Raw genomic sequence first — 15118 nt, 5'->3', positions numbered from 1 at the left:
CTAATTTTTCAGTATTTATAACTATATTTCTACTGCTTTACTAACGCAGTAATGGCTATTTTTGCTTATTTTATCCTCTTTTAGTAATTTACGTGGGTTGTAAGAGCCATTGATAATGTGTAAGTTGCTTCCTTTTGGTTATTTCACTAAAAATACTTTTAGATACATTTTTAAAATTTTCATGAAATTTAGCATGAATCTGGAGGCGTGCTGCTTTAAGCCAATATGTGATTACTTACAAATATCGTTTAATAAATAATGGATGACGACTTTATTATTATCCTAAATTATTAAATATAGATCAACAGACTTTATATTAGCTGTAATCGTTCTACATTCTTTTATTTTGAAAATCCCCAAACAGCACTAGAATAGCTGAGATCTTTTTTAACAAACGAGTCAAAAAGCTGCAACGCAATGCTGGGGGTATTGATGCATTTTAATAAAACAGATATAACATTTCAACCATTTCCAATTAAGTATGAAAGACCCATTGTAAAAGCTACGCCTAGGTTGTTGAAATTTTCAGCAGATTCTATAAGAATATCTATTATAATACCAATTTTCATCATCTTTTAAAGACCATCTTTTCCTAAAAACCATTATTTTGGTTTTATTGGTATTCACCTGTAAACCCAATTTCCTACAATATCCATATAATTTATTTGAACTAGTTTGTAAATCTATAGTAGTTTTGACAATAATAGCCATATCGTCTGCAAAAAGTAATTTGATTAAACAATAATCGAGTAATGAAATACAACTTTCAATATTTTCTTTTAATAAAAGAGTTCAATATCATCCAAAAACGGAGAAAATAAAATTTGCAAATTATTTAGGCCCTGTTTCAAATCCAGCCAAATATCGAAAGTCTGTAAAAGTGTTACAATGTTAAAATGCACGTACATGACTTCACAGTTGAATAATATTCGAAGTATTTTTCCATCTAAACCAACCTTACAGAGCTTAAACCATTAAGCATTCATAACTGCAAATCGGCTCTTACTCGGCAGTAATTAGTGTAGCCGCTATTTCATGAAGAAACCAGTGCTGATACTGAAAATTGTGATTGGCATATTTTAATTAGCCAGGTCAGGTGTTTCTAAAAAGGCTGATAACACTGTAGCAATGTGAGGATACATTCAAATTTATTACATAGATAATGCACGAAGAGCTCAGCTAGCAGAGACAAATGTGAACACAGTAACTTTTTGATATCCTTTAAACTCTATGAAAAATGTCAATTATTAATTGCTGACTGTTTTATATTTTCTAGAAAAAGTAAGCAAAACATTATTTTGTTTCATTAACAGGAATGAATTGCATTAACAATCCTAGGTATTGTTGAAAACTCATTGTTTTACATGCCAGATTAAGTAATTGGACCCCATCCTTGTTTGTACGTGACTGCTGGGGAAAATAATGTTATGCTCAATTAAACAGGTGACACTTTCTATATTTTTATCTGATATCGAGTTGTAAGAGCCGATTTGCAGTTATATGGGTAAGAGTTCGATAAGACTCCCTACGGTCGTCTTAATACGAACTCTTACCCATACTTAACAAAAATAATTGGTCAAGCCTGCCGCAGGCAGGCGACCAATTATTTTTGTTAATACATATTATTAAACATTAACCTATTTAATGATCAACATTATTTTTTCAACCAAAAACAAGGCATTTCACTAAATCACTGATAGCTCCACCTTTCGCTGTAAAAGATGTCTACACCTTGTCAAGTTTCTAACAAGTCAAATTTAGATAAGGTAAATAAATGACCCTATCAACAAATAATCAGGCAATTCTTTTACTGAAATGTCACAGAATTTATACCTTTATCTAAAGTAAGACTATTATGTTTCTATAAAATATCTGGGAAAAAACAGCGAGGAAAAAAGCAATGGAGTTAATGAAATGTGTACATCCTTGATAAATAAATGGAAAATGTGAGAAAATACATAAGATTAATAATCTATACAAATTCGTTATTAGCTTTAAGTTATTCACTAACATTTCAAATCCCATTTGAAAAACAGTTTTTCTGTGTGTCAATCTAGGTTTTCCATTTACAATGAGTTTTCCAGCCAAAAAATGTAATCATTGTATTCTTAATATCAAGGATTGTTAATGCAGTTCATTCCTATCAACTGAAAGAGGTGACATTTTCTAGAAAAAAAGAAGTTTAAAACAGTCAGCAATTTATAACAGACATTTTTCTTAGAGTTAAAAGGATATAAAAAAAGTTACTATGTAATCATTTGTCTCTGCATGCCCCACATGTATTATCTATGTAATAAATTAATTGATTGTATTGTCACATTAAGAAACACATGACCTTGCTTAATTGTTTTTTACGTTGGCATTGTTTTGATAACCTTAGATATTTTACAATTCAGAGTGCAAATCACACCTCTAACTCCTCCCTAATATAATGCATTATAATTAAAATTTGTTAGACTGAGGTTAGACGACAGATTAAGTGAATTTTATTTAGTTAGTAGACATTAACCGAAGTTAGACTTAGCGGAAATTTGAAAAATACTACAATGTGATTGGACAAAAAATAATGTTGATCATTAAACTCTATGAAAAATGTCAATTATTAATTGCTGACTGTTTTATATTTTCTAGAAAAACTAAGCAAATCATTATTTTGTTTCATATGTCAGGAATGAATTCATCAAAAATACTAGGTATTGTTGAAAACTCATTGTTTTACATGCCAGATTAAGTAATTGGACCCCATCCTTGTTTGTACGTGACTGCTGGGGAAAAATAATGTTATGCTGAATTAAAGAGGTGACACTTTCTATATTTTTATCTGATATCGAGTTGTAAGAGCCCATTTGCAGTTATATGGGTAAGAGTCCGATAAGACTCCCTACGGTCGTCTTAATACGAACTCTTACCCATACTTGTACACAGAATCAAAGGCCTTGTTTAGGACTATAAAAGCGCAATAAAGGCGTAACTTTTGTGATAAAAGATATCCGATTAACGAAAATCGTGTCGATTGTGCTTATATTTGCGTGTCTTTTTATGTGAAACAAACTTGTGCTATGTTATGGCATTGTATTACCGTAGGTCCGATAATTATATTGATACATTATCCGTGTTTATATATTAATTATTATTTATTATGTAATCAATTCACGTTATGTGCGAAAACTATCATAAGTATAAAACTTATTATAGGAAAAGATTATAGGACAAAATATGAGAAGAATATTGCTATACTGTTGCAAATGTTTTTATTTCTATTGTTTGCGATAATAAGCTTATCACCTCGGGTAGCAAAATACACATTAAACACCAAAGGTGTCACATTTATGTAAGAGTTACATCACTGTTGAAATATTTATAGATATGTGTTATTTAATTCAAAAAGTGGCTGCCGTGGTACGGAAGTAACGTGAATAAGAACATGTATATTTGCAGACATTTAACAAAGATAAATGAACGCTGTTTGCTATATTATACAGTGGCTAAGTCGTAGTTTAGTTATCAATAGACATTTTTTATCTACTTTAGAAAAAAATCAAAATGTTAAAAGCTTTAAAGCTTTAAAACATATGTATTGCGCTACGTAAAATTGTCAATCATTATAATTATGGATTTGAGGAATATACGTTTTGAACACGAAGTACGTGATGAAGAAAGAACCTTTTCTAATCACACAGATGCACGTATGCATGAACGGAGAAACTTCACAGATAATATTGAAACAAATGTTGCCATGGATTTTCCAGAACTCTCACCAGATTTGAAATTTGGACTATTAACTGTGAATACCATTGTTATTTGTTTAAACATTCTAGCAATATTTTCTTTAAGGAATGTCAAGAAACTGCCACAAGCTACCAAGCGATTGCTTTTGGGACTTCTTGTTTTTGAATTAATTTTCGTAACAATCGCAACAGCCCGGAAGTTCATAAGAAATCCATCGACGCAAGAAATATTACGTGTTGTCGGCGCAGTTTTCTTAAGGCTCTTTTTGCAGACAGATATGATGTTGTCAATTGAACGATTTGTTTTTTTCCGCTTTCCATTCTGGTACATGCGGACGATCACAGAATCTGTTACTAGGGTAGTCATAGTTTCATTTTGGACATGTAGTGTGCTTATATATGCAAGTGTGCGTTACGGCTTTTGTTATATGAAAATTAAATCCACGGATGTGTTTCAGTGCAGTCAAACTCAGTCGGTAGCTAACACAATTGGTTTAATAATCAATGTACTAATTTCTTGCATTTGCAACTGGAATGTGTTACGAATCATAAGGAGCAAAAACGATGTACAACACTCGACAAGGCCTGGTCTACTAAGATACTATAAATCAACTGGTTTTGTACTAACACGCTTCTTTCTCGTAATTTTGATGACTGTAGCATATGGGGCAATAATTGTATTCATCAATTTCTTTAAACTTTCGATAACTAAATTCGATACTCCGTATCAATACGTGGCAATCTTAATCTGTTTTATAGATCCAATTTTGTATATTTTATGGTTTAAAGAATGCCAGATGGAAATCTACAAATTTCTAGCAATCTTCAGCGTGCGCTTTCAACACAAGGCCGAGGCAATGAGAATAGAAATTTTCAATATTGTTGTAGCGGAAAATTTTCCAATGTCAAGGTTGAGAGATAAAAGTGTGTGATTGTTCTACAATTCTTTTTAATAGTTTCTTATATATTTTATCGATTTGGAAATTGTGATAAAAAACTCTTTTTTTACATAAACCATGTTGAAAATATTTGTTATCTTTTTGAATATAATTATGTTACAGTAAATGCAGTTTTTTTCTTTTTTATTTGATTCATTTTCCTAAATTAGATTCAAAAGGCCATTTTTTCTCCGTTTCATGAACATATATAAAAATCTATTTCTTTTAAGAATTTAGCTTAAAAATCAATTTCAAAGACTCAGTGTCAAATACTTTAATATGTTTTTATTAAGTATTGTTTCCAGACCAATTCGCGAAATGCTATAAGTAATTATTAACGGCAATTCTGTATGGTGCAGTGAATAAAAATACAAACCGAAACATAGTAACTTAAAATGATACGATTAAGCGTTTTTTGTTCGGTGTTTTCCTCAATGTTAATATTTCATCATACGCGGGTATAACAGGAAGGCGATAGTATGTTGTTGACCATCGTGATGTCGTGCTTCGCCACCGTACTGTCGCACTGTCACCATCGTACTGTCGTGCTTTCCGTTTTATGTTCTCAAAGAAAACTCGCTGGTCTTAACGAATCGTCATATTTTTCCAGTATTGTTTTTACGTATGTTCTTTTTATAACAGTGGATTGGTCAACAATGGCACGTTTGCCATAAGTATTTCAAGTACTGATAAAAACATATTGAGTCGACGTGTCGCGGGCAACATTTGGGTTGTTTTTACACTTGAACTTTGTAACATAACTCTGACACTTCAAGAGGTATACCTTCCTGTGTCCAAAACAAATTCGGGGAGCATCACCCTTATTAAACCAATTGGCGGCTGCTAAAATTACTACACATTTACTTTACAGTAATGATTAAATTATTCTTAGAGCTGTACACTTGCAACGAACTGTACACATTCGATCGCACAATCAATTAACACTACAGCACAATATTTTTACTTTCGAAATACGGCCATTTCATGTTTTATATGACATCTAAATTGAGAACATATAGAATCCTATTTCGGGATCGGGAAAAGGATATAGCGAAACGGTTACCTACCGGAAGTTTTTGTTGCCACGGGGTCTATTTCTATTTATTTTCTTTACTTTTATGGACAAGAGTCCCATGTCGGGAAAAGAAGTTAGTTCGCGAAACTTAGCATTTGGTTTAATGGTTATTGATAAGGTATTTCGAAATTTCAATTTGAATGGGAACCATAATGAGAAAGGAAAACTGTATTCTGGCGTGCTTTGGTAAACAATAGTGCAGGTAACCTGCTGGTACTGATTTCTGGCGTGCTCCAAATTTAATAGGACGTGGGACCAAATTCGCCTCCGATGAAGAGCAAGCAAACTTATTACCCATAATTTTGCTAATTTACTAGAGATACTCGCGTTACCGTAATGTTCACCTTGCGAGCTCGCTTTTAAAGACCACCCGCTCGGATAATATGAAAAAGATATTCGAAGGTCGGAAAATTAATATTTTAAGATGGTATGGATTCGGAGTTCAATGTATGTTCTTGATATTATCGACATAACTATTTTATTGTAATTATTTCACACCTACCATTATGAACATTTCACTTTAAAATGACCAATGTTCTCCCTTACGAGTTTTCTTCCTGTTTGTACACGTTAATCCAATGGATTAAAATTGTCTAGTCAGAAAAGATCAGTATGATATTATGTTACATTAAACGGTCAAATTGAAATTATACCTTAAAACGGGTTATACTTTGTTACATAAATAAGACTTCTAAAGGGATAAAAAGGAAAATAAAGAAAAAATGATAAAATAAATTGCCTTCGGCCGATTTTTAATAACTCAACTGAAATATAAAAAAGGAACGAGTCATTTGTTTCCATTTGATAGGAAACATGTGAAACATTTAACAATAATTTACATCAAAATGAAACTGAGAAATAACACAACTCATGATTTACTAAAACACTTACGCTTAGAATGAGTTGTTTCCCTTTGTAAAAGTCACGTCACCCTAATGTGCCCAAAATGTCATGTAAAATCAACTCAATTGAGTGTCAAATATAATGCAGTTATATCATTTATAAGTTATACACATATTCTAAAACTTTATAAAATATAATCAATCAATCAATCAACAAATCAATCAATCAACCAACCAACAAACCAATCAATCAACCAATCTAATCTTCATCTCTTTTATTAATATAAACATAAAAAATACTTAAATTTCCAAGAAATTAAGTGGTCTGATTGTAAGTGAAATTATAAATGATACCAGAGGAGTGTGCTTCTACACCTTTCTATTCGATTTCAGTAAAACCTCTTAGAAAAACGTTAAATAATCGGTTTTTTTTCGGCTCGGTTGTCCAGACTTTGGGTTATAGGACTATGGTCCGAATCGGGCTGGCAACGAACTGTTTTCAGTTGCGTGTTACTGATTGAAAACGTACATCAGCTTGAATATCTTGCATCACGTAAATTTAACAACAACAACAACATCATCATCACCACCACCATCACCAACATTAAAACCAACAACCACAACAACAACAACAACAACAGATAAAAACTGGTAATGGGTTATTTCCAATAATTACTTGTGAGTCACTGAAAATTGATCTCAATCGGTCCTTTTTTGTTCAAATTTCGAACATAAACTATCACTGTTATGGCTAATCTGCAAGTGTTCCGAATGAACATAAGCTTACTCAAACATGACCTTGGCACTTTTTTATCTTATGTGATTTGTTTATTTCTACCACTATGTCAACAATCTCATCATCATCATCAATCAACACAAATATGTTTAAGGTCGTGCTGAAATAATACACGGAGGGGCACCTGAGGTCTTCCTCCACCAGCAAAACTGTAACGTCGCGATATGACCTATACTGTGTCGATGTGACGTAAAACCCAAAACAAACAAACAAACAAACAAACAAACAAACAAATATGTTTACATCATTTCTTTTCACTTTTAATTTAATATCTATGATAACAAACCTGTAGAGTACAAATATAAACACTGTACTGTTTTCAAGACACGTCTGTAAACTGACATATAACATCTATTGACTTTGGTTATTTATCTTCATCAAACGTCAAATGTGATTTGCAACTTTATTTGCAATTTTGTTTTTTCCTTCTAAGTGTTTCTTTCTGTTTTTGTTTTTGTTTTCTTTTGTGTGTTTGTTTCTTTCGTTTGTTGATGTTGTATTACGGATATTTAAATGATATTTTCAACTTTGTGAATATATACATGAATTTGTATAAACAAGAACTGATCGCCAGTGTTAAGCTGTGAAAAAGGGCTGTAAGACACATAAAACCTAAGAAATGAAAATGATTTGAGCCGCGCCATGACAAAACCAACATAATGCGTTTGCGATCAGCATGTATCCAGACCAGCCTGCGCATCCGCGCAGTCTGATCAGGATCCATGCTGTTCACTATCAGTTTCTCTACTTGTTATTAAAAGGTTTAAAAGCGAACAGCATGGATCCTGATCAGACTGCGCGGATGCGCAGGCTGGTCTGAATCCATGCTGGTCGCAAACCCATTATGTTGGTTTTGTCGTGACGCGGCTCATTTCGATTTATACATTGAATGGGAAATAAAAGTTCTTTTCTGTTTCCACACACAAACAAACAAGATAGATGATTCAAACATAATTGAAAATAAATTAAAATTTAATTGTTTAACTCGACACATGGTGAATTCACTGCAATGGACCAGAACTAAGAATGAGAACGTTCCTACATTTAACAGCTTTATTACTGTACAATCATAATACTGTCCAACCGGACATTTTTAGGAGAGATTAAGTTTTGCAAATTAAAGGGTTCAGCTAATTGACTATATGAATAAACAGGATTGTAAGTTGAAAGTCTCCAATCATAAACGAAATGTTAATTTTGCTAAATATAGTCGTCTTGAAAATAACTTATTGCACAGTACTGCCATTTAAGGTATTTATTTAGTTTTAGTGTGAATTAAAATTTTTATAAAAAAATTCAGATAAATTTTGCTTTTAAAAAGTATGTATTTGATAGTGGTGTTTTTATTGTCTGATATCAGCATTTGATCCTGTGAAACCGTCTGATATGTGTCTGATATGTAGTCATAATGTTTGTAATTTATGAGATAATGTCTGCGTTCGTTTTTCTTATTTGTCATTTTATTGCATCACAATTGTTTCTTTCGGGAAAAATAAATTGTTTTGAATATATTGCGTCAATTCATTACAAATATTTTGGAGTACAGTCGGATTATTCAATCCTTTTAATATTTATTTCAATGGCTATTTATCATGCAGATAATCTGTCTGGTATCTGCAATATTCAAGTAGATTTATAAGTCTGCAATATAATGTACACATAGCATTGGGCGGAGTAAAGGGGGTGTTGAAAAACTCATCGGGAGCCTTATTAATTAAGAAGGATAACAAACTGTAAGGCCCTTTGATCTTTTTGATGTTGTTTTTTTCTTCTTCTCTTCTCCTTTTCTTTTTTGTAATGTAGGAATTTCCTCGCTTGGGTCATTTCTCGTTAAGAGCACACTAAAAATGTTCACGGGAGGACCAGAACATAGAATAGACATAGAGTGTTCAGTTATTCGCCGGACATATTAACAAATTCCTTAGTTGCCGGACACAAACTACAGTTGAGTCGCGTCATGACAAATCCAACATAATGGGTTTGCGACCAGCATGGATCCAGACCAGCCTGCGCATCCGCGCAGTCTGATCAGGATCCATGCTGTTCGCTATCAGTTTATCTACTTGTAATAGAGTTGGTAAGCTATCAGCATGGATCCTGATCAGACTGCGCGGATGCGCAGGCTGGTCTTGATCCATGCTGGTCGCAAACACACTATGTTGGTTTTGTCATGACGCGGCTCATTTATGTATTATATAATTACACATATTAAGTAATAATATTATCTACATCCTGCAAGATATTTATTTTGAATAAGATGTTTTAAAGTGAACATGATGAATTGTGTATTATAGAGTGACAGTCTGGTTGCAAGTGTTGCTCCTTCCTACTTGAAACTAAGGGACCTTCAACGTTAAGTGCTGCATGGGGAAGTTTAGGTTAAAGATTGTTCTGAAGATACTCCGAGTCAGATTGAATGATATTTATCAAACTTTTAATTTCTATTCTATTTGGAGATACGAAAATACAACAAGTAAAGAAGATCACAAATTAGTTTTTTCTACCTTAAAATAACAGTAACCCACACGCACTCGTTCAACTTTTTGTTTAAAATTTAAATTTACCATTAATTGAAAATTTGCGAATGGTAATTAGGTTGTTTAAGTATTTCATGTATTTTACCCGTATAATTACCAAAACGTGTTTATTAAACTTAATTTATTACCTGCGTGTAATGCGATATACATAGAATTGTAAAAAAAGCGAAAATATTTTTTTTTGTTCTTTTTTTGTTTTTTCTATCGCAACAACGTTTTTCAATCTCTTAAAAATCGCATCTAACATAAAAATTAACTATTTTGTTTCTGCAATGTAAATCAAACTATAGAGAAAATTGAAGTATTGAATTTATTACATTTTACACTGGTACAATTAGCAACTTCTTTTTCACTGTCACATCACGCACAAACGAATTGGGTCCCCGTATGAGAGAATCAAACAGATAAAGAAAATGTTGCTCTAATGAATTAAAGTATAATTAGTGAAATCCAAAATAAATCTAAGGAAATTGTTAAGAAATGATGCAGGCACGATAAAACACTATTTCAGTAATGAGAGTAAAGTTCTATTTGTAACACTGTTCAGCTTTATTGTGTAAAATCAGTGTTACATAAAAGCGGGTAAAATATTTTTGAAATTTACATATGTAATTCGTGGTATTCATACCTTAAGAAACTGTCGGGTTTCCATTAAGGTACTTTGTTTGAAGATGTATTATTATATGTACAGAACGAGTATATGTTACCGCTTTTATATTAAATTGCATTTTCCTAAACTCAAAGTGCAGCAACGCAATCACTGTATCATTAATTGAAGATCTTTGCAAGTCAATGTGTATAGATTATTGCGAGCACAATGACACCGTTTATTTCTGAATAAATTGATTGTATCATTTATTGTGAGCTTATTCATTTTATCATTTATTGTGAGCATGCGTTCATCCGCTGTTAAAATTATCGCATTGCGTCACGTCATATGTCATTTTCATATTGCTGTTTAGTGAAATAATACTGGAATCAAAAGTGTTGAACGACCAGACATATACCTATACTAATAAAGTATTATTCTCATATATCATTTTGACTACATAATCTTCTGTTCATGATGAAAAAAGAGAAGATATCGACACTGACGATAGCATTTAATTAATGTTTTCTTTTCATAAATCATTAATATGGGTCTAAATCATATATCATTCTTGTCATTTCAGCCGATAACATTTCATTTTTGTATCATAAAAACTGATTTTCGAAGAAAAAGAGCTCAACAGATGAGTTGAGAGTATGTTTTCGGACAAACAAAAGGACTTGACATTTTTCTGATAAAAGGTGGTATGTCGAGTTAAGAAGAAGTTCATGAATGTTTTAACTGGGTTTTTCTAAGGAATTGCCGATTTTAATATTAGTGCAACTCCAATATTAACCACACAAAATTACGATGTTTCGCCACATCCATCGCATAGGCATGTTTTATGGGCCAAAATGAACCAATTATTTGATGATGTATTTATCATATAATTGGCATGTACTCAATCTTTTTAAAATTATCTTCCGACAAGTATAATAGTCAAAAATGCATTTTAAATTCATAAAAAACATCTTACTTTAGATTTCTCAGCGGCACGAGCTACCTCTTTGCTTTTGATTTTTTTCCCGTCACAGGTACCCTCTCTCTCTCTCATGTTGCTTTCTCTTCATTATCTGATATGGTCTACATTATTTATTAAAACATTGAACAAATACATTTCAAACATGAATTGACTTATATAGTCTGGGTAAAACACACCTACACACCTACAGAGTACGTATATTACAAAGACGACTAAACGGCGCTTCAGGCTTTTCGTCTCGCAAAACAGTGAATCTTTTAATGTTATTGCTAGACAATATTATGTCCGGGAAACAATATGTAGTCGATATATTTGATACTTTGCTTTATTATTGTACTCACATCAGACATTCAAATCCATTAAGACTTTCTATTATTCTATGCGTCATTCAGTCTTTTTCAAACATCAAATATTCCTTGACACTTTGTTACTGATATTACTAAGACGGATGCAATGAATAAATTGTAAAACATGACGAATCGTATTGAAGTGACAATAACTCACAAAATTACAGTACACGGATAGAATTGCATATGGTGATTGTTTAATGCGAAAGAAAAAAGAACTAGGTGTCAAATGTGAAAAGATATATTACGTAGTTATGGCTTTGCACATGTGCGGGGCGGATTATTGAAAAGTTTTGTGCCAGTGTGGCATGTTATGAAAGGGAACAGTCTTAACGTTTTGGTAGTATATAATCACGCAAAAGTGATATTTATTGTCAAAAATACTTGGATATTTTGCCTTGTAATAACGGAATAACGACTTTCTTTATATTCTGTAAAAAAATTCAAACAGATCGATACTGTACACAGCTGTATACACCAAGAGAAAACAATAGCATTGTTATAATTATATATATTGTAATAAACACATTATTGAAGACGAATACCATTTTATTTAACATAAAATTGTACATATAAAAAACCAAGCATGTTAAAGTTTAGAGAACCATTAATAATTAACAAAAGAACAATTCTTAAAATTTTAACATTATAATTATAATGAACATCTGAACATCTGCTAAACATTAAAGGCAATCCTCGGTATATTGTATGTTAAAATTGTATTAAACGTAAATGTATTACTTAATGCATAGTATATGGTATTGCAATTCAACATTGGTTTTCGATCCCCGGGAGATGCTTTGGTAGTTTAGCACGGAGGAAGGTAGTCTAGTTGCTACACTCTCACAGGTACAAGAGATATGTATGTTTTGTCTTTGATTTCATTCATCGTAAAGTGAAGTCTATTAGCAAATCTGTTTCTAGATTACAAAAATAGGACGTTATTGACATAAGTCTCAGACACGATATATAATACAAAAAGAAATGATTTATGAAATAACATGAACGAAAATTAGTCGAAGTGATAATCTCTTTATTTTTTTTATTAAATGAAAGTAACAATTATTGAAATTTAAGAGTTTTAATACGTCATTCGCCGCATTTCATGAAATGGCACGGAAGTGTCACATTGAAAGTTCCATAATAACTACCGAGTGAACACATCTGCGGATGTTTCTAAATTCAAAATCTTGCCATTTCATGTTTAAATGTTGAATTCCGCTTAAGCCGGTGCTAGGGGTCGTGGACGGTAATTTGCACTTGGCAGTACCGTCCATGAACGGGCTCAATCAAACCGGTCCTGTTACATTATCAATTTTGCCGTTTTGAGGCTTTTTTAGGGATTCTTATTTTCTCTAGGTAAAATATTGCATTATGTCTTAACCAGGTACAATTCATTAAATAATTGTGAAATTAAACATTAAAAATCCAAATTTAAATTGATACAACAATTCAAAACGTTAACATGTGTGTTTTGTTTGATGTAATGAATAAACAAATTTGAATAAATGATGGGAGTATTGACCGCAAATATTTGTTTGTTTATTATTGTATATCTAATTTAAAATACATTCTCCTCTGGCAACAGAATTTGGTAAACATTGTTCGTTAATTTTGCGTTATCAAATAAGGGCTAATTTAATTGCTATTTTTTTGTAATAGATTGAAGCATAATGACTTTAGTGAATTTAATATTATCGGCATAAAACAGAGTCTTAAAACAACCAGGACTGAGAAATGAGTGTTTCTTGTTCAAGGATACAACGGCTTTCACCTGACGTGATTGGAAGACACGCAGCCAGCAATTCTTAGAATTCCTAGTGTGAGGCGTTAACCACTCGGACTGTTATCAACAAGATAGAGAAAAACAGAATCTCTAAAGAAAGCCCAACACTGCAAAATTGAAAATGTTACAGGCTCGGTTTAATAGTCTAAATAGTTTACGGCGAAAATATAAAATATCTTTTTTTATTTCTTAAGAAAAGACGTCTAAAGCGAAATAAAGATTCACTTCTAAAGTACAACAGTAACAGTACATGTTTGGTAAATCAAACAGGTTTTCTGATTAAAAAAAGTTAATAAATAAAAGTATTTTCTTTGCAAATTTCTAATTAATCCGTAGTGATATACGAGAAAGGTTGTATTAAGGTTTCTGAAACGTTTGGTAATTAATTTTAGAGAAATGAAAATATTGCCAGTTCAAATTTGCTTGAATGAATAAAAACTTTTAGATTTTTTTGCAAATTCATATATATTAAAATGGAGATATAGCCATGAAATAGCTTTGTACTTTAGATTAATCTAACTTTGATACAGAAGTATAGAAACATGATTAATTTGTTGCTAATGCAGGTGTTATGAGTTGGTTTAAATGTGTATGTTATTCAAATACACTGGCAAATTTGTGGTATACTTGTATGCATTACATCTTATTTTAAAACATTGATTCGTTCATAATTCGAGGGTTCAAAGGTAAAAGGTAATAACTGCCATTTTCTAGATTTCGAGAAAAACGCAAAAAACATATATTTTAATACAACTTTATTTTCCGTAATATTTTTATAAAAATTTTGATTCTCCCATATTTGTTGACTACATTAGATCATATTTTGTTTATTTTACCTTGTTTGGTGCTGATAAAACACTGTAATTATGTTTTGTTTTAAAGTTCTAAGATCAAAATAATATCATTTTACAGAAGTAAAAGGTAATAATTGTACTTAGATCCTGTCAAGACAACAAGTTTGAGCGGTAAAAGGTAATAACTGCACTTACGACCTTTTACTTCTGAAGGTTTAGCAATAAAAGTTCGAGATAAATTGTGGTAAAAGGTTATAAGTGCAGTTATAGCCTTGTTCCTCTGAAAAAATTTAGATGTTGCAGTAATTGTTACTGTTGCAAATTTATTAATTATGTCCTTACTTTGAAGAACCTTAAGTAATGTAATTAACACACATGATGCACAGTAATACTCGTACACAAAATTGACAATTTTCATTCATAGAAATATGAAACATGTACCTGCTCAATATTTAGATTCTACAGAAATAAATTTATAACTAAAAAGTTAGGAAAATACGCACTAAAATCTAAGTTTACAAATTTTCATTTATTTTTAATGTTCTCTGGTGTCAAACAGACCCCAAACGTCAGCAATTAAGGATATTAGTGACCCATATCATAGTTAAGTAAATAAACACTATTGTCTCATGTCACAAAATGTGAATGTTTGTCATTATTTATTCCATGAAGTTCACTCATCTTCTTCACTCTCACTAACAGTT

This window comes from Ruditapes philippinarum, unplaced genomic scaffold (genome assembly GCF_026571515.1).
Source record: "Ruditapes philippinarum isolate M1 unplaced genomic scaffold, ASM2657151v2 ctg2317_1_1_1_1, whole genome shotgun sequence".
Classification (NCBI taxonomy): Eukaryota; Metazoa; Mollusca; class Bivalvia; order Venerida; family Veneridae; genus Ruditapes; species Ruditapes philippinarum.
Note: the sequence above shows the minus strand (reverse complement) of the source record.